This window comes from Chenopodium quinoa, unplaced genomic scaffold (assembly GCF_001683475.1).
Source record: "Chenopodium quinoa cultivar QQ74 unplaced genomic scaffold, ASM168347v1, whole genome shotgun sequence".
In the NCBI taxonomy this organism is placed as follows: domain Eukaryota; kingdom Viridiplantae; phylum Streptophyta; class Magnoliopsida; order Caryophyllales; family Amaranthaceae; genus Chenopodium; species Chenopodium quinoa.
Genome location: NW_018743204.1, coordinates 2883488 through 2905788, shown reverse-complemented (window position 1 = coordinate 2905788; position 22301 = coordinate 2883488). Strand labels below are relative to the sequence as shown.

The following is a 22301-nucleotide window of genomic DNA, read 5'->3' as shown; positions in this document are numbered from 1 at the left end:
AGGCGTCAAAGAGTGGCAAGAGTCCACTTAAAGCTGCTACCGGCTCAGCAGCAGGCGGGAGAAACGCTCCAAAGAGAGGGAATAGGCGGATGCTCAAGGTATCTCAGCTTTTAATCCCTTGCCTTACCCTTATAGGGTTAAGTCATATCAACAGTCATCAGGCACTTCTGAAGACACCCGGTTTGTTGGCCGGACTTTCATCAACTTCTTACAAGGTGTTGATTGTGAAAATATCACCCTGAGGCCAGATCTCCAACTCTTTGCCAAAAATATGCTCAAGGTCGTCTCCCCTGCTAATAAGGAGACTATAAGAGGAGTCGGCACCCTCAACTTTGATGCCATCCTTGCTCTCCTTGCTGAGGTATACTGACTTTAACTTGTATTTTAATTCTTTTGTGCCGCTTGATATTAATGAAGTGCTCTTTACCGGATGCAGGCTATGCTGCGGGTGAACGGCCTTAAAAAGCCATTCAATGACAAGCAAAAAGAGGTGAAAGCTGCAAAAGAATGGGTCGCCTCTGCTCTTGATACTACCATGTATGATATTTTTCAAAATGAGGTACTGACTCGTGATATCCTGTATTCTCAGGCAACGCCCAACCTGTAGGTCAAAGCCAACTTGGAGGCGGCCAAGAAGCGGGTGCTTGAGCTGGAAGGCGAGCTGAAGATGCTCAAGGGCACGCTCAAGCCATTAGAGGATGCGAACGCTGAGGCTGATGGGCTGCACAATCAATGTGTGGCCCTCAAATGCAAATTGGCCAACCAGGAGATCCAGCTAAGGAAAACATATACGGCCAGGGTCGAGGAGGAGAAAGCGGAGCTGGTAAAGCAGATGGAGGCCGATTGCGAAACCCGCATGCAAATGACATGGAAATCACTCTTCCCAAGGAATGACTATGGTGGGTGGAAGAGCTAAATGCGACCACTGAGGAGCTTAATGTCGAGCAGCTGGGGGTGCCGGATGAGGAAGAAGAGGAATAGGAGTCCGATTCGTCGGACGAGAAGGAGGAGGGGCAGGATGTTGAAACTGATGTGCAACTGTCTAGGGAAAATGAAGATGCGGCTGTCAACAATAAAGAGCTTCCTCCTTCCAATTAGCTTTTAGTGAATTTTTGCAGTCGGACGCCCAGTTACAATGCTTTTTCGGCCTGTGTGCCGAGTATCCTTGTATCTTTACCAACCGAGGGGTTGAGTAATTTAACAATTCATGCCGGTTGTTATATTGTTTAACAATTTCTTTTGACCGACCATGGGGTTGGTTTTTAATATTAAATGAATTAGCCGGCCGTTGGGTCGGTTTTATTTCACTATTTGCATTTTGCTTCAAAATTTTTGATGTCTTTAAATTTTTTTTGCTATGCATGAATTTGACTAAGTGTTTAACTTGCCCCATTCTATGCAAATTTTTGCTATACCGGATGTTCTTGCCCCTGGACGGCTGTGCGTTTGGTTTCAAAGAGTGGGTTGATTGACATAGAAAATTTGGATACTTGAAAGAGTATGACTGATATCTAAGTCAATCAATCACTAATGGTGATTGCCCCAAACTAAGTGGTCAATCGTCCATCGAGCAGACGGGTAAGCTTTTAGTAGCAGACGACCATTGGTCATATTAAGTCAACTTTGACTAATGGTTTTTAGATTCTAAGTTTTGGACTCAGCTTTCAACTCCAATTAGGGCCTTCTCTGCTTCAGTTGAGCAGTCGGGCTATCCCATAGGGGAGTCTGCTTTTTTTTGCCGTCTGTATTGCCCCAGAGGAATAGCAGGCGCTTGATAGTATTATTATCGTTTTGATAGTATTTTGATCCAAGGTGGAATAATGGCTGGATACCGCCTATTATCACATACGACATGCGGCTGTTTGAGCCATTTATGTTCCATATTGGATTATTTAAGGCAAACAGCTACGACTAAGGCCTAAATAAGGCAGTCGGTATGGTCTTCTATTATATGTGTTTATAGAGCAATGTACCACCCAAATGGGAGATGCTCTCTGTAAGCGAATTCACCCGGATGCGCGTCGCCGAGTGTCTTACTCTTGTCAGAGCAGACGGTTGATTTTACTGCTTGTACATCGCAGAGGCGGTGTTTCCATAAGAAGACGTATCTAGAAGTGTAATTGCAAAAATAAACATTGAAAATAAAAAGCATCTTTCATTAATAAACCCTTCATTTACAAAAGTTTACAAGTATCAGAAGTAGTACTTTTTCAAGTTATCTACATTCCAAGTTCTGGCTAGCTGCCTGCCATCTGGTGTCTCCAGGCAGTAGGTGCCGCCTATTACTTCTTCATAGAACCAGTAGGGACCTTCCCAATTGAGCATCAATTTTCCTTGCTCATTGGCCCTATCGGTTGCCTCCATTTTCCGTAACACAAAGTCCCCAACTTCTAAGGGTCGTTTGTGTACTCTCCTGTTGTAGGCTCTTGTCATTCTCAGACGGTATATCTCATGACGCAAGGCGGCATTGCCTCGGCGTTCTGGAAGTGAGTCCAATGCCAACCGCATGGCCTCCCAATTGGCCTCTTCATCATACAACATGACTCGAAGAGTCGGCTCATAAAGCTCAATAGGTAAGATGACTTCAGCACCGTATACCATGTGGAATGGGGTTTCGCCGGTTGCCCCTTTTGTCGTATTTCTGATGGCCTATAGAACATGAGTTAGCTCTTCAGCCCATAAGCCGCCAACCCTTTCAATTTTCTTCTTTATGCCGTCTGAGATTAGCTTGTTGAAGGCTCAACCTGGTCATTTGCTTAGGGTCGGCCGACTGATGCGAAGTAGTGAAAGATCCCTTGGTCTCCCAGCCAATTCTTGAGGGTAGGTGTCTCAAATTGAGAGCCATTGTCAAAGACCATAGACATAGGTACCCCAATCCGGGTGATGATGTTCTTCCAAATGAAAGAGATGACATCCTTTGTCTTGATGCCTTTAACACCCTCGGCCTCTACCCACTTGGTGAAGTAGTCTACAGCAACTAGGATATACCGTCGTTCGCCTGGCCCAGGTGTATATGGACCTAAGATATCCATGCCCCATTTGGCGAATGGTACGGGGCTATGAATGGTCGTTAGATTGGTGGCCGGATGGTGGATGAGCTTGCCAAATCTTTGACACTTATCACACTTCTTCACCATTTCCATGGCGTCTGCTTATAGAGTCGACCAAAAATATCCTTGTCGCCTGACTCTTTCTCCTAGAGCTCTGCCGCCTATGTGTGAGGCGCAAAAGCCCGAGTGTAAATCTTCCAGAATCTCATGCCCCCTTTTTGGGGTGATACACTTCAAAAGAGGAAACATAAAACCCTTTTTGAAGAGTTCTCCATAGCAAATCTCAAAGTTGGCCGCACACTTTTTCATTGCAACCATTTCTGGATATGTATCCGGCAGAGTGTCGTCTAGCAGATAGGCCCGGATGCCGTCCATCCAGGTTGAACTTCGTTAAAGTACTCCAATGGGATCTTTTTCAATACTTCTTTTTTCCATTACCTCTCAAAAGACTGACCGAGGTGTATCACAGGAGGCGGATGATGCCAATTTTGACAGAGCATCCGCCTGATTGTTTTCTGACATGGGCACTTGACTTAGGTGGAAATCGTCAAGTGTCCCAACCTCTGTTCTAATCGCCTGCAAGTATTTGACCATAGCTAGATGGGTGGCTTCATAGTCACCATGGTATTGGCTAACGACCAAATGTGAATCAGAGTAGGCGTCAATTTTCTTTGCCCCTGCTGCCTTACACATGCGTATATCGGCTAGCAGGGCTTCATACTCTGCCTTGTTATTGAGGCCTAAAACTTGAATCGTAGTGCATATTCATATTTGTCCTCTTTAGGAGACTGACATATAATCCTTGCACCACAGCCGTTCATAGTAGAGCTCCCATCTACGTACACTTTCCAAAACTGATCAAGATTTTTCGGTTCAATTGGCCTTGTCATTTCAACAATGAAGTCGGCGAACGCCTGACCCTTCACTGCCTTCCTTGGTTCAAAAGTGATTTCAAGACTTTGCATTTCAGTAGCCCATTAGAGCATTCGGCCGGATGATTCTAAGGTTGTCATTAGCTTGAGGGGCTGATCTGTATAGACCACCACCGGATGTGCCAAGAAGTATGGTTTCAACTTCTTGACTGCCATGAACAGGGCGAGACCAAAATTTTCAACCATAGAGTACCGGAGTTCTGCATTTCGAAGCACATGGCTAACGAAATAGACCGGGAGTTGATTGTCGTCTCTCTCAGCAAGGAGAACAGTGCTAAGAGCATGATCTGAGACGGCTAGGTACATGTAGAGCGTCTCCTTGGGCAGAGGGCTAACAAGCCTTAGCAAAGAGTGCAGACGCTCTTTCAATTTTTTGAAGGCCGCCTCAGCATCATCTCCCCATTCAAACATGTTCTTCTTTTTGATTGCTTGGAAGAAATAGAGGCACTTATCACCTGACCGGCTGAGGAACCTCCCCAATGCCGCCAAGCAACCGGCTAACTTCTTAACTTCCCTAACAGTGCGGGGTGACTTCCTGTCAATGACCGCCTGTATCTTCTCTGGGTTTGTCTCAATCCCCCTTTGATCAATCAAAAATCCAAGAAACTTTCCAGACTCAACACCAAAGACACACTTCTTGGTAGTATGACCTTGTGCCGCCCGAGTGTAGTGAAGGTTTATCGGAGGTCAGCAAGATGATCCATCTGTTGCTTGGATTTGACTATCATATCATCAATGTACACCTCTACATTTCTTCCGATTTGATTAATGAAGACCATATTAATCATTCATAGGAAAGTAGCAGCCACATTCTTCAAACCAAACGGCATCACAGTATAATAGAATAACCCCTGATCAGTGACAAATGTCATCTTCTCTTGATCTTTCTTCCAAATGGGTATCTGATGATAGCCTGAGTAGGCATCCATGAAACTCATCTGGACATGTCCGGCTATAGAATCGACCAGACTATTGATCTTTAGCAGTGGATAACTGTCCTTTGGACATGCCTTGTTCAAATCAATGTAATCAACACACATGCGCCAGGTTCCATTCGACTTCTTTACAAGAACAACATTCGCAACCTAATCTAGGAAGTGACATTGCCAAATGAACCTAGCGTCTAGCAACTTCTTAACCTCGGCGGTTGTCGCCTGAGATCTTTCCTCGCCGTGATTTCTTTTTTTTTTTGTCTAACAGGCTTCTTCTTTGGATCAACGACAAGTTTGTGGACAGCAAGATCCGGGCTGATGCCTGGCATCTCTTCCACTTCAAAGGAAAAAATGTCCTTCCTTCAGCAGATTGTGTAAGTCTAGCCCCAACTTCGCAAAAGCAATCGTCCCAACCTTCACAGTTCGCTCGGGACGTGTGTCATCCAGAGCGATGTCAATGTGTTCACCAGCCGGCTGGGGATGGAGGTCATTTGGTCGTACCCCGGTCAGTGATTGCTATTGCTTCTCTTTCTTGACAGTCACCAACTGGTCAGCCTTTCTCTTCTTGCCGCCTGCTGGTGGGGCAGACCTAGGTTCCTTGACATCGTCAAGGTCTATTGGCTCCATTCCCTAGCCAACTGCCGTGGGCTTGACGTCCGAGATATAACACTCTCGGGCCGTTATCTGGTCCCCATTCAGGGACCCAACAGAACCATCATCCTTCTCAAATTTTAGCAGCATGAGAGATAAAATAATGACGGCCTTAGATTTGTTCAGAGTCGGACGACCTATTATCATGTTGTAGGCGGTCAACTCTTCTACGACCAAGAACCGGACGACCATATTACGCCCTTGTCCCCTCTCTCCTAACCGGATGGGAAGATCAAAACGGCCGACTGGGTGCACAACTCAACCCCCAAAACCAACCAAGGGGTGGGAGACCTTGTGGATGCTGCTTGGCTTGTACTTTAGCTTGGACAGAAAACGCCAGCTGATGATGTCAGACGAACTACCTGTGGCAATAAGGATCCGACCAACCTTTTGGTTAGCCACCTTACATTCGATGACTATGGGGTCATCATGCGGCCGGCGGACTTCGCCGCGGTCCTTTTCAGAAATGATGACCTCAGGAAATGTGTCGGTAGACATCTGGCCTTCATCAACTGAGCTGACATCCATCTGTATGACATGATCCTTAGTGCTTCTGATAATTGGGCCCCCACAGGAAAATCCGCCTGCAATGGTGCATATCATGTCTGGATCAGTGTCCGAACCACTATCAGCCTTTGCTGACTTTTTTTACGGCTGTCTGGGGTCCGTCTTCAAGGTCACCTTGGACTTGAGGATGTAAGACTTCAGCACACCCTTATCAGCCAATCTATCCAGCAACCGCTTGAGGCTATAGCGGTCGTTGGTATCATGACCAATGTCCTCATGAAAGTGACAGGTGTCCTTGTTCCGGTTTTTGGCAAGACCTTTCATCGCCGTGGGCTTCTCAAGTACCACCCGGTCTTTGAGCTCCATGAGGATGGTGTAGCAGTCTTTGTTAAAATTGTACTTGGGGACGAACAATTTTGAATTCTTTTTTCTTCTTTTTGGTTCGCTGATTAGGGTCCTCAACCGCCCAAACTTCTTTTCTCTTCTTTCTCTTTTCAGCTTTTTGAGCCGACTGATCTTGCCGACTCCCTTTTTGTTTGACAGACTTCTTTGAGTTTGACTTCTTGCTAGAGGATCAGAGCTCAGTCGCCTGTACATAGGCTTTTACCTCCCTCAGCGCTTCCTGAAGAGTGAAGATTCTCTTCCGGACGAGGTCAAACTTAAAGGTCGACCCATCCTTCAGACCCTTGAAAAAATCTGTGAAAGCTACTTCGTCAAACAGTCCTTGGATTTGGATTCTCACTAGATTGAACATCCTAACATAAGAACGGAGCACCTCCCTGTCTCCCTGAACAATCGTGCCCAAGTCGATGCTTGTCTTCTTGGCAGGTATGTTCATGGAGAAGTTTGAGGTGAACACGAACGCAAGCGTCCTGAAATTGTTTATGCACCCAGGAGACAAATTGTCGAACCACTATTGAGCAATGCCCTTCAGTGTAGCTGGGAAGCATCTACACCATGCGGCGTCATCTAACCCCTGTAGATACATGAGGTTGGTGTAGGCCATCAGGTGGTCTTTAGGGTTGGTGTTGCCGTCATAGGCTCCAACAAAGACATTCTTAACCTTGGCCAGCTGTGCCGCCTCGATTATTTCCTTGGAGAATGCAGAGGTTATTCTCCAAGTATTATCAGACGTAGCTGCCAGTCTAGGGGCTGGACTTGATATGCCGCCTGACCTCCAAAGAGGGCAGGTTTCTAATAAGGTTGGGCAAATGACCCGTATGTTTGTTAGGGCACATACGACACTGAGCCTATCATTTGAGGACCTGTGTGGACAGATTGGCCGCCTGACAGGTGCTCGTGTATAGATGGGGAATACCTCATCGAGGTATTCCTAAAGCTGTTTGGCATCGTCGGCGTTGAAGCCGTCTCAGACAGTTGCTTGTTTCTCTTTTGCTCAATGATATGCCGAGCATCAGTGAAAGTTTTCTTACTACCATCCGGTTCTGTATGCCGGATGGGCTTCCTCTTTCCCTAGTCTAGGAAGCAGAATTTTGACCAATCAATCAAAGGCCTGCCCCCCTTCTTTGGTCTGGGATGTGGAGTGGGTTGCATGTCTTTGACTGACTTAGCCTTCTCAGAATGAGAGGGCTTCTTTGCTGACTGACCCTTGCTGGGACCAGTCGTCTTCTTAGTGATCAGGTCTTTCATTTCTCCCTTGAAGTTCATCATGAATTTCATGAACTCTTCTCGGGTGATGTGAGCAGTCTAACCTGCCGCCTGGGGCTGGCCGGTTGACTTGCTCGGACCCGCCTAGTTATCGCCCCGTTCCCTGTTATTCTTGGAACAGATGCGTTTGGTGATGAGGGATTCATCTCCGGCCATAAATACTTCGACCTCTGGATCCGACTCTGTATCATGGTCTGAATGGACCTCAGCTAACGGATGTTTTTCCTCAGGAGGCGTACAGTCTCTTGAGAAACCATATTAAAGGTACTTTCCCCACAAACGGTGCCAAATGTTTCGGGGTTTTTTTGGATGTCCTGCGGGAAAGCTACGTCACTAAGTCAGGGTCCTCAACGGCTGTACCTGCAAAAAAACGAAAGCTCCAATTGTTCGGAGTTCTACCTCCAACGATCAAGTTAGAATGTGTACGGAGTAAGAAGCGGAAAGTAAAAATATCTTCTCCGATCCCGAGATCAGGTGTTTTCTCTATTGTAAGAGTATAAATGATATAATAATTGAATGTGTCCCCAAATTGGGGCAAAATCCCCCTATTTATAGGGTCATTAGTAATTGTGCCCTTGCCTAGGTCACTCTGACCTAGGGTTTGGAGGGCTGCGCCGTTGTGCGACTTTCTTAGGAAATGGGCCTTAAAGGCCGTCATTCCTGTTGGGATATCTGCCTGCCACGTTTCATACCCTGGTAGGTTCACTTTGGACTCTTCATAGGGTGACGTGTGTCACGCTCTTATTGGTCCTCGTGGCTGGGGTAAAAATACCCAAATCAACTACTACTGCATAAAGTTTTATTGAAACAGGTAGGCGTCTTGCTCGAACTCTCAGATTATCAAGGAACAACTTTGCTTGTGTTTACCTAGAAGGTAAGCCTACTCGTTCACGCTTTGTGGATTCGTCTCCAACAATCTATGGTACGAACCTGCCGAATGTGCCGCTTACGGAATACGATCTGCCAAACACCCCTGTAACTACAATTTCACCAATTGGGACGCTCAATGTTGACAGCCTCTTTAATTCAAGCCATTCTAGTTGGTCTGGAAAAAGGAGGAAACTAGATGAAGCTACTCTTGTCAAATTTGAAAACGGGGCGGCAGTGAGAAGGTGCTTCAATGATCTGAATTGGGTAGGGAAAAGAAAATTGAAACCGCTGAATCGATGGTCGGAAAAGGGAGCGTTTAATATTTGGCAATGAGATAAGCATGGTACTCTAAAACTCAAATCTAAAGCTATGTCGGATGTTGACATGGCATGAACTTGAAATGTGAAACCGCTTGTTCTTGAGTTCAAGGGGAAGAACAAGAGACCTTCTGCTACCTCTTCTTCGTCTTCTTCTGGTCCGAGCAAAAGGCAGAAGTGTGTGGAAGTCACTTCTATAGGAGGTAGGAAGAGGACGACGACATGGATGTTGATTTTCAGAAAGTAGTACAACAATCTTTTGTGGGACATCTTGGTAAGGCGGCCGCATCGTTCTAGCCCCCGAGTCCAATATGAAGATAATCTGCTGGAATTCTAGGGGTTTAAATGATCCACACACCCCTAAAATTCCTTATCTTGTGTAGTTGTGTGGTTTATTAAAACTAAACATCCTTCTCTTTTGTGTTTGTGTGAAAAAAAAATGGTTGTAACTGATGTTAACCCTCTTTTGGACTGTCTTTCCCCTATGTTTTCTTTTGACATTGATGCAGTAGGTACTAGGGGCGGCTTGGCTTTATTTTCTTGGTGTAATGCTAAAATTACTCCAATCTTTTGCTCTTAAAATATTATGCTATGTAATATTCCTGAAATTAGTGGAATATCATGTATGTAGTATTTGTGTGTGGTGCTCCGGCTATTGAGGACCAGGTTTCGGTTTGGAATGATTTAATTGACATTATTTGCACTTATTCTAAATGTCTTTTACTTGGTGATTTTAACCAAATTGAATATTTGGCGGATAAACTTGCAGGAAGCTAGACTATTAGAGGGGCGGATACTTTCATTGATTGGCGTTTAAATAATGATGTACGTGAAATTCCCTTTTTAGGTCCAAGATATACTTGGACTAACAAAAGACTTGGGAACGGTTTGATTTTGTAAAGATTATATCGTGGTTATGTAACCTCAAATTGGTTTGATGACTTTGGTGGTGGGAAAATAATACACAAACCCATCATGGTGTCGGATCATGCGCCTATCACATTTGATCTAAACCCCTCTCCGTTTTCAATAAACCGGCCTTACCAAGTGGAAGTTTGGTGCTTGAACTTTCCGGAGGTCGCTCATTTAATCAAAATGGAATGGGGTAAATACATTTCTGGCTCGAATTTTTTTGTTCTTGTGAGAAGATTACGTATCGTGAAACATCGTCTTCAAAAATGATGTCTTGACAATAGACAGGTTTTAGGTATTAACTGGCAAGATGTGAATAAGAAGCTACTCTATACTAGTTCCAACATCTCGTGCTTGAGTGGTGGTAACCAGTTAGTACAACAACTCAATGTTATTATTCCAGAATGTCAGCTACAATATGGTTATTGGAAACAACGTCTCAAAGCGAAATGGCTAAAAGAAGAGGATGCTCCCACTAAACGACTTTTCAACAAGGTTAAACAAAAAAAGAAGAGGAAAGAAATCCTAACTTTATGTAATGACAGTGGGGAATGGGTGGAAGGACAGGAGAAAATTGCAGACTTATTTTTCAAGAATGCTTTCCAGCCTAAGAATGATTCGAGCCATAAGGAAAATATAGATCTTATTGCAGGAGCTTATCCATTTCATACATATGAAAAAACATTCGACCCATCTTGCAGCTATCAAGGTCGATATGTCGAAAGCTTATGATCGTGTAGATTGGGTTTTCTTATTTAAAATCCTAAAAGCATATGGCTTCTCCTCACGTTAGATTCAGTGGATTTCTCAATGTGTTTCAATCGTCACCTTTAAGGTCATTGTGAATGGTAAGACAACTGAAGGCTTTAAACCGTATTATGGTCTCCGCACAGGTGACCCTCTATCCCCGTATTTATTCCTCTTTTGTATGGATGATTTGTCAAGAATGTTACTTTTAGCCGAAGAAATTAACCTTTTTAGTGGCATTAAAATTGCCCGTAGAGCACCAAAAATTTCACATTTATTTTTTGCGGATGATGCCATTTTTTCTTCAAAATTGATCACTCTTCTTGCACAAACATTCGGGATATTTTAACAAGATTTGGGACAGTTTCAGGACAAAAAATTAATTTTCAAAAATCATACATAAAATTTAGTCCTTCTTTTCCTACTGATCTTATTACTGAATATAAGGAAATTCTCAAGATTCCTAGTGTTCAAGCTATGGGAACACATTTTGAAAACCCAATTAATATTTCGGGGAAAAAATCGGAAAAACTTTAACTATTTGGTGGAAAAGGTAAAAACAAAAATCCTGTCATGGTCTGCATGTAGGTTGTCACAATAAGCAAAATTGGTGCTTATAAACTCAGTTCTAATGGGTATCTCCTTCACATGTTATGAAGTCTCTTAAGTTGCCCATAGCAACAACAAACAAATTAGATTCGATCATATCCAGGTTTTGGCGGGCTACAAATGGAGAAAAGGGTATTCATTGGACGAAAAGACAGATTATTCAGTTACCAAAAGGAATGGCGGGTTAGGAATTAGGGCTACAAGTATGATGAATGATACCCTTTTATTCAAAAAGTTCTTAGAATGCACAAGAATCCCCAACTTCAGGCAACTAAGGGTTTTAATACAAAAATAAATTGTGTCTTGTGTCATGGCATACCTAGAAATCAGGTGCTTGGGCCTATTTCTTATGCTCGCAGAGGTTTCCAGCAATTTGCCAATCGTTTCCTACCAGGTTTTGGTTGGAAGATTGGGAATGGTGATAATATTCCTGCTTGTAGCAACAAATGGGTTAATGGGAAAGTGCCAGTGGTCAAATTGAATCAGACTCTACATGAAAGTCTAAGATGGAAGGTCAAAGACTTTATTGACCCCAATTCTTGTTCATGGAAGGCTTCGTTTATTAGAGAGAAATTTGAGTGGAACAGCGCACAGGAAATTTTAGGGATGAAACTTCCAAAGATTAGGGCGGAGGACTTCATGTAGTAGGCTAATCATTCCTTAGGGAAGTTTACGATTAAAACTGGGTATGGTTTTTTATCACAAAAAGCAAAAAATCAAGAATCGGACCATGGCAAGGAAACCTTTGATTTCCTTAAAATCATTTGGAGACCATAGCAAGGAAACCTTTGATTTCTATGATGCCATTCCTACAAAAAAAGAACCTACAGTAGCGAGGTATGCAATTGAATGTTCTATGTGACTATTGTGGTATGGAAAATGAGAACTCACAACACATCTTTAAGTTCTGTGATTTGGCAAAATTTGCGTGGAGTAATGTCCACGTAAGTGATGGCCATACAACTAATGAATCCATCTCCATTTCACTTCAGGAATGGATTCAAACTTATATCCTGCTTTTCTATAGTCGGGATGGGATCCATAGTTCAGCAATATCCACTTTTATTGCAACCATAGAGGGCCTGTGGGTCACGAGAAACCAACTCTCTTTCGTGGAGATAGTGGAGGCCCTAGCACTTTGAATAGGAACATCGAGGAAGCGTTACAATGTCTACAGGAGTTCAACAAACCGGACTTACCTGCCTTATGAATGTTGTATATTCTAGACACAGAGATCCAAGAACCACCTGGTTTCTGCCAGGTTCATATTGGAAAGGAGAATTTAATCTTCTATCCAAGTATGGGTCAACCGGATTGTACACATCAGATTGATTGCTCATGGGAAAAAACAAGTGGTAAAAGTGGTTTTGGATGGGCTGCAAGGGTTAATGAAGGAGATTTCTTTGATGCGGGAGCAAGCTTTGGACTTGCAACTTCCGCTCTGCATGCGGAGGCCCAAACTTGTTTTGAGGCTTTAAAATTGTGTTCATTATGGGGTTTTCTAAGGTGCTTCTTTATTCAGACTCGATGAATTTGATCAAATTCTTACAAAAGGAGGACATAAATTCTTACGAAAGGAGGACATAAATGATATAAGCATTCTGTGGACTATACAGGAAATCAAAAAGTTGGGCCTGAATTTTCAATGCTGTAATGTCCTAAAAGTGGATAGAGATCAGGTATAATGGGCACATCGGTTAGCGAATCATAGTCGAACTAGTTTAATTAGCTTTACTTTTACAATATTTTATGTTATTTTGGATTTTTGGTGACTTGATATAGTATATGTCTGATAAATGAGAAGTTATTTTTTTTTTTTTTGTAAAGTACTCGTAGCTAGTAATATTTTTATTTTATATATGGAGTTAGCTAGAGTATATCTGTATATGGGAATAAGATTTGCTTCACTCTGGAACTGATTCATGGCAACTGTTTGTTTTTGTCCTAATCCCTTCCTTTCACAGAAATGACATATTTCTGCTCATTTTCTTATTAATTTCAAGGACAACAATCATTACAAATACGAGATTCAATATGTTTTTCTTTGACATGACTCAAAATGTTACAACAACTGACATAAGTTTCTTTCTCATTCCCAATTTTAGTCCTAGTCTTTCCCTTTTTTTCTACTGATTTTGATACCAAAATGTTTTTCACAATTGGAAATTCATCCATATTGTTCAACCCCTTAATAAAAAAAGGAAAATGTTTTTCAAAAAGTTTAAAAAATTCACAATTATATAGAGGTTTGTGGTCCTGGCGAGGCTCGAACTCGCGACCTTCGGCTCATTAGACCAACTTCTAACCAACTGAGCTACAGGACCAGAATATTAATTCAAGTGCAAAAAAAAATATATTTAAATGATACTTATATATATTTCACTTATTAAATGACACTTATTCATTATTCATTAAATAACATCATACGTTTACAATTGATTGATGAAACAACTTCATAAATCGACCCCCACTACCAAAGATAAACAAACATGTAAATAATGTAGCATAATTAAAATAAAAGTACAGACACATCACATGCACTAAATTTTACACTAGCTAATTACCTCCACATACATATAATCACTATTTAATTGATTGAAATTACTAATAGTTACATATTTTGTTGACCATGAACATGGAAACTACAACCATTTGAAAGTTGTATTGTACGGTAGTTAGTAGCGGCCGCCATGTTGATCTCTTGAGGGTTATGAAAACCGCCATTGAAACCACCTTCGATTTCACCTACACTACAACCACCACCATCACCTTCATAATTTCCAATGTTGTTATTACAATCATACATTAGTGCGTAACAATATTGCTCATAATAGTATGCATCATTGTTCATAGTAGTACTACTAGTAGTATTAATAATAAATTTATGATCATAATGATCTTGGTTATAAATATCATTACTATTATTATTATTATTAGTAACGTTGTTGTTGTTGTTGTTGTTAATGAGGGCTTCATGCAACCAAATTTGAGTTTTCAAGAACTTGACATATTGAATGGCTTGTTCCAACATGGAGACAGTGTCAAGCTTAGCACCACCAGGGATTAAACTCTGTAGCATCTTGAACCGGTCGCTTATTCTATGCCTTCTTTCTCTCGCCGCTACGCTTTGTGGGTCGGTCGATAGCCTCACCCCGCCGGCCGCCTTGTTGTTGTTGTTGCCCTTGTTGTTCTTAGCATTTCTAGAATTATTAGTAGCCCTTCTTGTACAAGAAGAGGGTATCAATATTGGGGTTGATGAAGAGGAAGAATTGTTATTAGGGTTGTAAAAAGTACTGTAGTCCATAGACAGGGAGGGTGAGGGTAAACTATATGTGTTTCTCTAATTTTATTTTTGCAGTTTTTAGTTAAATTGAAAGTTACATTTCATGTGGTATATATAGGCAATATAGCTGATAGGAGGAATTAAGGTAATCCGTACAAATTAGGCCATGTTCTTTTAAGTTGAACTGAACTAAATTGAAAATAAGTCCAAAAGAAAAGGGTCTTACTCTCTTCATTCTTAAGTGAAGATCACAACACTTGTATTGTTTGTGGCAATCTTATGAATATTTGTACGTAGTACTAGGGGCGAGATTATGAATCCCACTTATTTGGAATGAAAATCAAACCTATCTCACATGGGTGGAAGGAGGGCCTTCAACACGTACGGATTCTCAAAATAATGCTAAAGTGGTGTTAACAATTTAATAAGGTATTTCAATTGTTTGTAGGAGATATAAACAATTCTTACTTATTATAAGTAGAATAAATGAGTCAAAGAACAGAAGAAGTATACATATTCTAATTTAATAATAATCTAAGAGAAGTGAATAAAAAATAAATAATGAGGTTTAGATGATTTAAAGTGGATTTAACAACAAGTGGATTTTGGTTAGTTATAGGTGTGTAAAAAAAAAAAAAAAAAAAAAAAAACTAGTGGGTTTCGTGATTAATGGTGAGTTAAAACAAATACTCCCTCCACCCACGATTATCAGCATCAAACGTCCTTTTTGCGGACTCCTAGGCAAAACTTTTAGTAGAGTTTAATTAAGTTTAGGTGGGTTTAATTAAGTGGAAAAAAGGAGGGAAAGAAGTGGTCCCTTATTTTTTTGTTTTTGGGTGGGTTAAAGTGAGTGAGAAAAAGGTGGAAAATTGAGGGCCCCCTTTTATGAGTGGGAAAAAGGTGGAAAAGTGAGTGTAATTAAAAGATGTTAAACAAAGTTAAAAAATAAAAGTAAGGGTAAGGTGTCTTTTTTTACTCTTTAAAATTTACTAAAAGAGGAAAGAAAAAAAATTTGTTGCACATAATAGAGAGCACCCATATATGACAAATTTTGCAGATAATTGTGAACGGAGGGGATAACATAGTGATTTAGTGAAGTTTAATTACAAAATGGAAAGTAGAAGAATTTGAATGATTAAAGTTCATAATCATCGAGTAATATCTTGTACACAAATCAATAAACACACGGGTTGACTGGTTGAGTATAAGAAGTTTTTTTTTTTTTTTTTACAAGCGTTCAACTTAAATGCATGTATTATCAACAAACCCACAACATCTCATTTGAAAAATAAATGAATTTCCAACTAATTTATGTACATTTATTGTTTATTTTATCACACCAACATATAATAATAATGGTTTGATGTATATATTAAATTATAAAGGACTAAGGAGTATACATATAAAGTGTAGGCAAAAAAAAATAAAATAAAAAAAAAAAAGAAAAAAGAAAAAGAAAAAAGGTGTTGCATACAAGAAACTCGAGAGTGAAATTTATTTGTAACCCATGGAGATATATATTAAATTATCAACCTTATTAAACAAAATCATGTGAATATTTTTACCCAAATTACCCGTTGTTGCCTTGACTGTGCGGGAATCGACTTGGCTAAAAATTGTTGTTGTTAATTTTTATTGAACATATAACCTATATCCGACTATAAACTGATACAGTTTAATCCATAACTAGTTATATTCAAATATGGTGATCCGTTTAATTTGATTTCTTTACAACCCAAAACTATTTCAAACAAACAAAAAATAAAAACTAGAATGAAATAACCTATAGCCATTATACCAGGACCGTTTACAATTTGTAATCCATTTAGCTGGAATCATATATGACTTCAAATCTTTTCAACCTATGAAAACCCAAGTAAATCCATTTTACCAATACCGAATAAACATATCTCTTACATTGTTCCATCAAAATAAATAAGATTGTTTCATTCCAAACAAACTATTAACGAGATATATGAATATATGATTGCAAACACTAATAATTTGAACACAGGTTTGAGCAAAACTTGTTATTAGCGAGTTGTTCTCAAGTGTATAAACTCATTTGCATTCATATCCGATATTATTTACCACCAATTTTATTATGACACAACCAAAGCTAGAATGAGCCAGAGCCTGCTTTAATTTAGCTTAATGTTTCCAACCTAACTCACTTTAGCCAAAATCAAATATGACCTGCCCCAATTATTACAGCTTAACTCATATGAACCCAAACTCATTTTAACTAGAGTGACTATTTCCAACCCACCTTATTTAAATTAGAACCAAATACGAGTCGCTTTGATTAAAACCCACCCCTAACGACCCAACCTAATTTGAAAGCTTATAAAAATTAACCGAATTGAATTGACCTCTAATTTTCAAAACCGACCAAACAAACTCGTTTTAACTCGATTTGTTTTGAACCCAAAATTGTTCAACACGATTCAAAATAGATCCGTCAACCTGAATTGACACTAAAAACATTGCATTATAGGGCTTTTCTTTTCTCATCATCTAAGGTTACATAAAAACTTTGTAAAATCCCTGCTCCACGCAAAGTCCAATCAAAAATATGAAATGTGGTGATGCAATATGTTTAATGTCTTCCGCCATTACTGGCTTTGGTTCGAGCTACCTAGTCTTAGGGACAGGACCCCCCCAGCTTGACACCTGCACATGAGACTATGATAGATATAGAAAAAGAGATTGGTTAATTTGACAAAATAAAATCAGTTGCACTGTTTATAGACAGACTCCATCCTACTCAAGATATGCTTGCTAGCTTAGGGTAGTTGAACATTACAAACCAAATCATACTCAACTTGATATTCTATCACATTACTTGCATCATTTACAGTCAACTTGTCTTCTTGCATGTTTTTACCTCTTTTCTGTGTACATGGTTTTTTTTTTTTTTTTATTATTATAATTTTCAAGTTTTATTTAAGTCAATTGTCGAGTTTTAAATATGTCTAGTTTGAAAAATATCTAAATTGAATTGAATGAATTAATTCGTCAAAAACTCATAAATAAGCACTATGTTACCTTAAATAATTTCCTTATTTAAATCTATACGAACTAATTAACATACAGTTATTTTAATATACTCTGTATATGATTAGAGAGCCAAAATCTAATTTTGATCATAAATTATCAACATATGCAAAACCTAATCGAAGCAAACATTGTTGGAGTGAGCTAAAATAAGTTTCATCAGTTGCCTTGATTACTACTAAACAAGAAGAATCTACTATTTTAAAAACGTCTTCTTCACCTTATTGAATTGAAACTCATTGGATCTGGCTAGACACATACCTTGTATACAACAAGTGAGTAAATGTTTTAAAAATGAATGAATCTTATTGAACATTATCCGAAGCTTTTGAATTAAAATGATTTTAAGGTGAATAGATAGAGAGCACCCCTAATGATTATCTGCAATGAGCTTAATGATTTTACAACTAGGTTTCGATCACCCAAATTCGACTAAAACAAAGATAAGAGTTTGCTCTTTTTCGTAATTCGCGGCCAATTTGTTATACTTTTACCAATTAGATTACTTTGATCCAAAAAATCATTGACAATTATTAGAATTAATTGGACTTGATTGAAACTTAGCTGGACTACGTAGATTAGTTCCGATAATTTGTTGGTGTATAACCTTAACAGATGGGGTGTTACTCCAATGGAAAAAAGGAGATTACTCTTATAAATGTGATTAAACAAGTGGAGTTATTCTTTTAATAGTCAAAACATAAGTAGAAGGGTACTCGAATGAACAAATGAGGTTGCCTTAAAAAAAAATAATAATTGATAGTACTCTTAACAAAATTACCCTTACTAATAATTTTTTTTTTTTTTCCGTATTTAGTTATTATTTTTATAGATAGGTGAAGAAAATATATCCTTGCATTTAGCTGAAAATAGTTGAGTGCACATTTTTCGAATGCATAAAATCTTAGTGTTGTCCTCTTATTTGCTATACTCCACCATCCACTCTCTCAAATTTTAATTATGTTTATAATTGACTGAAAATAATTACATTTTCAATCTATTCCTCTACAAATTGACTTACGTTAACGGAATCGAAGCCAAGTGGATGGGAGGGCCTGGCAAAAATGGCATAGAATTAAAGTACTAGTTGTCTGAAAATATATGGATCAAATTGTTGTTGGTCAATTTAATTGTACGATTGATGTTGTTTTGCTTAGAGCCCGTTTAATTAAGGTCTAATCAATAAGCATCTACTATTAAATTATTAATTAATGAGAATCTTCGAGCTAAATTAATTGAACTTCGTACATTATGATAAAACAGCATTTGAATTGTCTCTAATTTTTAGGGTTTGCATCAAACTAACCATCCAAGTTGGTGAAAAACAATTATCCATCAATCCCATGTTAAATTAATGTTGTTGTTGGGTTTTTTCCCCTTTTTTCCGGAGAAAATGCTAAGAGCAACTCCAATGGTTGGGAAAGGGACTAGCTTGCAAATATTAAAAATCTTAAGCTAGTAGCTATACCATTGTTACACATCTTGTTGATTAGCTTTGGCAAGCAAATTAGCTTTGTGAAGCTAATTAGCTTGATAAATATTTATTAGATAAAAATTATTATTAATTTTAAAATAAATTAATTTACAACTAGCTTAACCATTAGAACAACAAATAGCTAGAATTGTTATAGCTTAAAAAGAAGATGTGTCATGACAAGCTATTAAGTGAATTAGCCAATCATTGTAGTTGCTCTAATGAAAATAACCTTTTTATTTTATCACTTACATCTTGATAATACAATTATCTTTTATTTGATAGAGACTCAATACTAATTACAAATATTTATTTCTCTTTTCCATTAATCTCATTCACATGAAATAAAATGTTCTGCTATGCTTTAATCTTTTTTTGAAACAAATCAATTCTAAAAGCCATACGACATCTACAAATGAAATCTAAATTAACAAATACATAAAATTGAATCAAATTAGAGTTTCCTTCATCAAAGCTACGATCGTTGAATAGATCTTGCACTATGGTACATCTCTCACATACATCGCTGGAATATACAACCTTTTTGGAGAGACGGTCTAATGATTTGTTGTAGCCGTAAGAATGATTTTCACCTGATTCACTTGAACGCATTTGAAAACTGATCTGAATATTGAGAACTTCGAAAGTTTGTTAAATCTTTACAAGGAAAACCTAAACTTGAACATTAACTCATTAGAAGTTACAAATTGGCGGTTCTTGGACGGTTCAAGCAAAGGAACTTGGTGTCTGGTACAAGCTCAAGTTCCGGATCACTTTACTTACTCTAGTTAGTGGTTTTTAATTAGTTTTTTCTTGCAAGTTTTTACCTTTCACTTGAAAGGGTTTTTCTTGATTTAAGCACTTAGGATTAATTTTATTTATTTTAGGAATTATAGACTAAGTAGAATTAGTTACCTAATCTAAGTAGAATTGGAATTAGTTTCCTAATCTATGTAGAATTAGTTTTCCTATTTTATTTGGGTTACTTGGGGCTAAAGGCTAAGGACTTGTCCTATTCCTATTAGACTTAGAATTAGTTAGTTTTTAGTTTATAAATAGTTGTAATTTCATGAATTTTAGATATAGAATTTTTCAGATTAATAAATCAAAGTATTTGTTTGTTTTGCAATCAAAACATTCGTTTCTTGAATTTGGTGATTAGGTTCTTTAAGCTTTGTTCAAGTTGATTAATTAAGGGGTGGTGTGACCTTTAACTTCATTAATCTACTCGTCTTCTTGTTTAATTCTCGGTGGACGAATCCCATAGAGAATTAGGCTTGAATTATCCTTGTGTGTGTTTAAGTTTCTTGAACATACGCAAAAACTTGACAACCATTGCGATCCTGAACAAATCTTTACCAACGAACTTATTATAGGGAAAAACATGATTACCTTTTTGATAAACCCTAACACACAAACAAACCTAAACATAAACAAACAACTAAATTAACAAAAACTAACGACTATACCATAGGAAGACACTCCAGCATAGGGAGACGGACCAGCTATGCTTTAATCTACTTACACCTATGTATATGGAAAGAAAAAAACAAAACAAAAAAAAGCCAAGTGGGATCGTGTTAACTTCTTCTCATTTTATACTTTCCAAACACATACTCCGTAATTTTCATAAGTTTAACAAGCCCTCCTCATAATGTAGAGGAGGGTTGGTGCAAAGCTAGACACAAGGATCACATCATACACAATTAAAGATATTCAACAATAAGTGAAGAAAATTTAAAAGTTATATCTAAATTCATTTGAATATCTATAATCTTGTCTAATAGGTTTAATTCTAACAAAAAATAAATGCTGTAATGATAATTTTCTAAAATAAGTTGAATTGTGATAGAGTATAAAACGATTGAGTTTTTAGTTGAGTTGGTTGAACAAGACATATAACGAAATACCACTATTTAATTTGGTAGGCTTACTTAAGTTTAAGAATTTTGAGTGTAGGGAAGGTTACAAGAATCACACTCTCAAAATTTCCCTAGATATTTTTTGCTACTCTTCCTAGTGATATTTATTCCCTTCTTGAGGTTATGATGGTCATTTTTATGGTGTTATTGTTAATGTCGTATAATTAATAATATTAATAAAATATATTAAATAAAACCATCTTATCATTATAAGACCAACATATACATGAATTGGATTAAAAGAAATAGAAAATGAGACATGTGCAGCAATACACAAAAGTGGTCATATGATGATTAGACGGTGTTACACAAATGTTTTTTGTAAGTATAAAACGTGGAGTGAAAAATTTTTAAATAGCCGCAATTAATTTAGTTGAGGCAATGAAAATACCTCGTAGAAAATAAGGTTGTATGACAAGTACATCTTTGATTGTTGGTTGAAAGATAGCACCAAACTTTGTAACCATCATGGTTATAGACCTTATATGTACAAGTAGTTCATTAAAATGTTTGTTATTGTATTAATGTGAAAAATCTTAAATGTGAGATCACTCTTGGTGATGAGAATCATGAGATGAAAGATGAATTAAGTTTGATCTTCTTACATATTTATGGAAAATGAAATGTAGGGCTTCCATTTTTGAGAAAGTGCATCCTTGAATTAGGGCCTAACCCTATTTAGTGGCCCAATTTATTCTTTAACTTATTCCACATCCGGCCCATGTACGTACACGATGATTGTGCAGCATCCTCCAGCCCTCTACGCCCTAGTGTTTTTCTCTATTGTCATTTAACTACTTAAGTATATTTTTCACTCTTTATTAAAAGTACAGTTCTTAAAACTCCAAGCTAACCTGTGTTCACTCTTTAGTATAGTTTTCACTCAGTATGGAGTATAATATAACGTAATATTCACTCATTAGTTAGAGTAGTAGCTTTAAAACTCCAAGCTATCCTGTTTAAATTTAGCTTCTTCTCAATTTGTATTCAGTAATTCAGTACGTATTCTTAATATCTAACCTATGTTAATCAAACTCTTCATCCCACCTCAACTACATATGTTGGACTCACACCACTTGAACATGGGTGTGAGTGTGTGACACATGGAAACTTAATTTTTAGTTCAAAATTATGGAATTTTTTTCAAAAATAGCCGAATCAAACACTTGGACATGTATCCGTATCGGACAAGGGCACCTAGAGTCCAAGTAACATAGTGTCTACCATTAATCTTTGTAGAAAGTGATCCTCCCTTACATCTATAGCCATTAGAAACTAATCCCACTCGAGAAAAATTGCAATGACCCGATTAGATTTGATCTTGCAATCGATTCTATCTCATGAAATACGAAGCATATTAAACTTCACAA

At 38.3% G+C, this 22301-nt stretch overlaps 1 non-coding gene across 1 annotated transcript; it reads right to left on the bottom strand.

Annotated features, from left to right (window-relative positions):
• Positions 1-13446: 13446 nt before the first annotated feature.
• Positions 13447-13519, bottom strand: TRNAI-AAU. The gene has a single exon. It is a non-coding gene; the product is annotated as a tRNA-Ile (tRNA).
• Positions 13520-22301: the final 8782 nt, after the last annotated feature.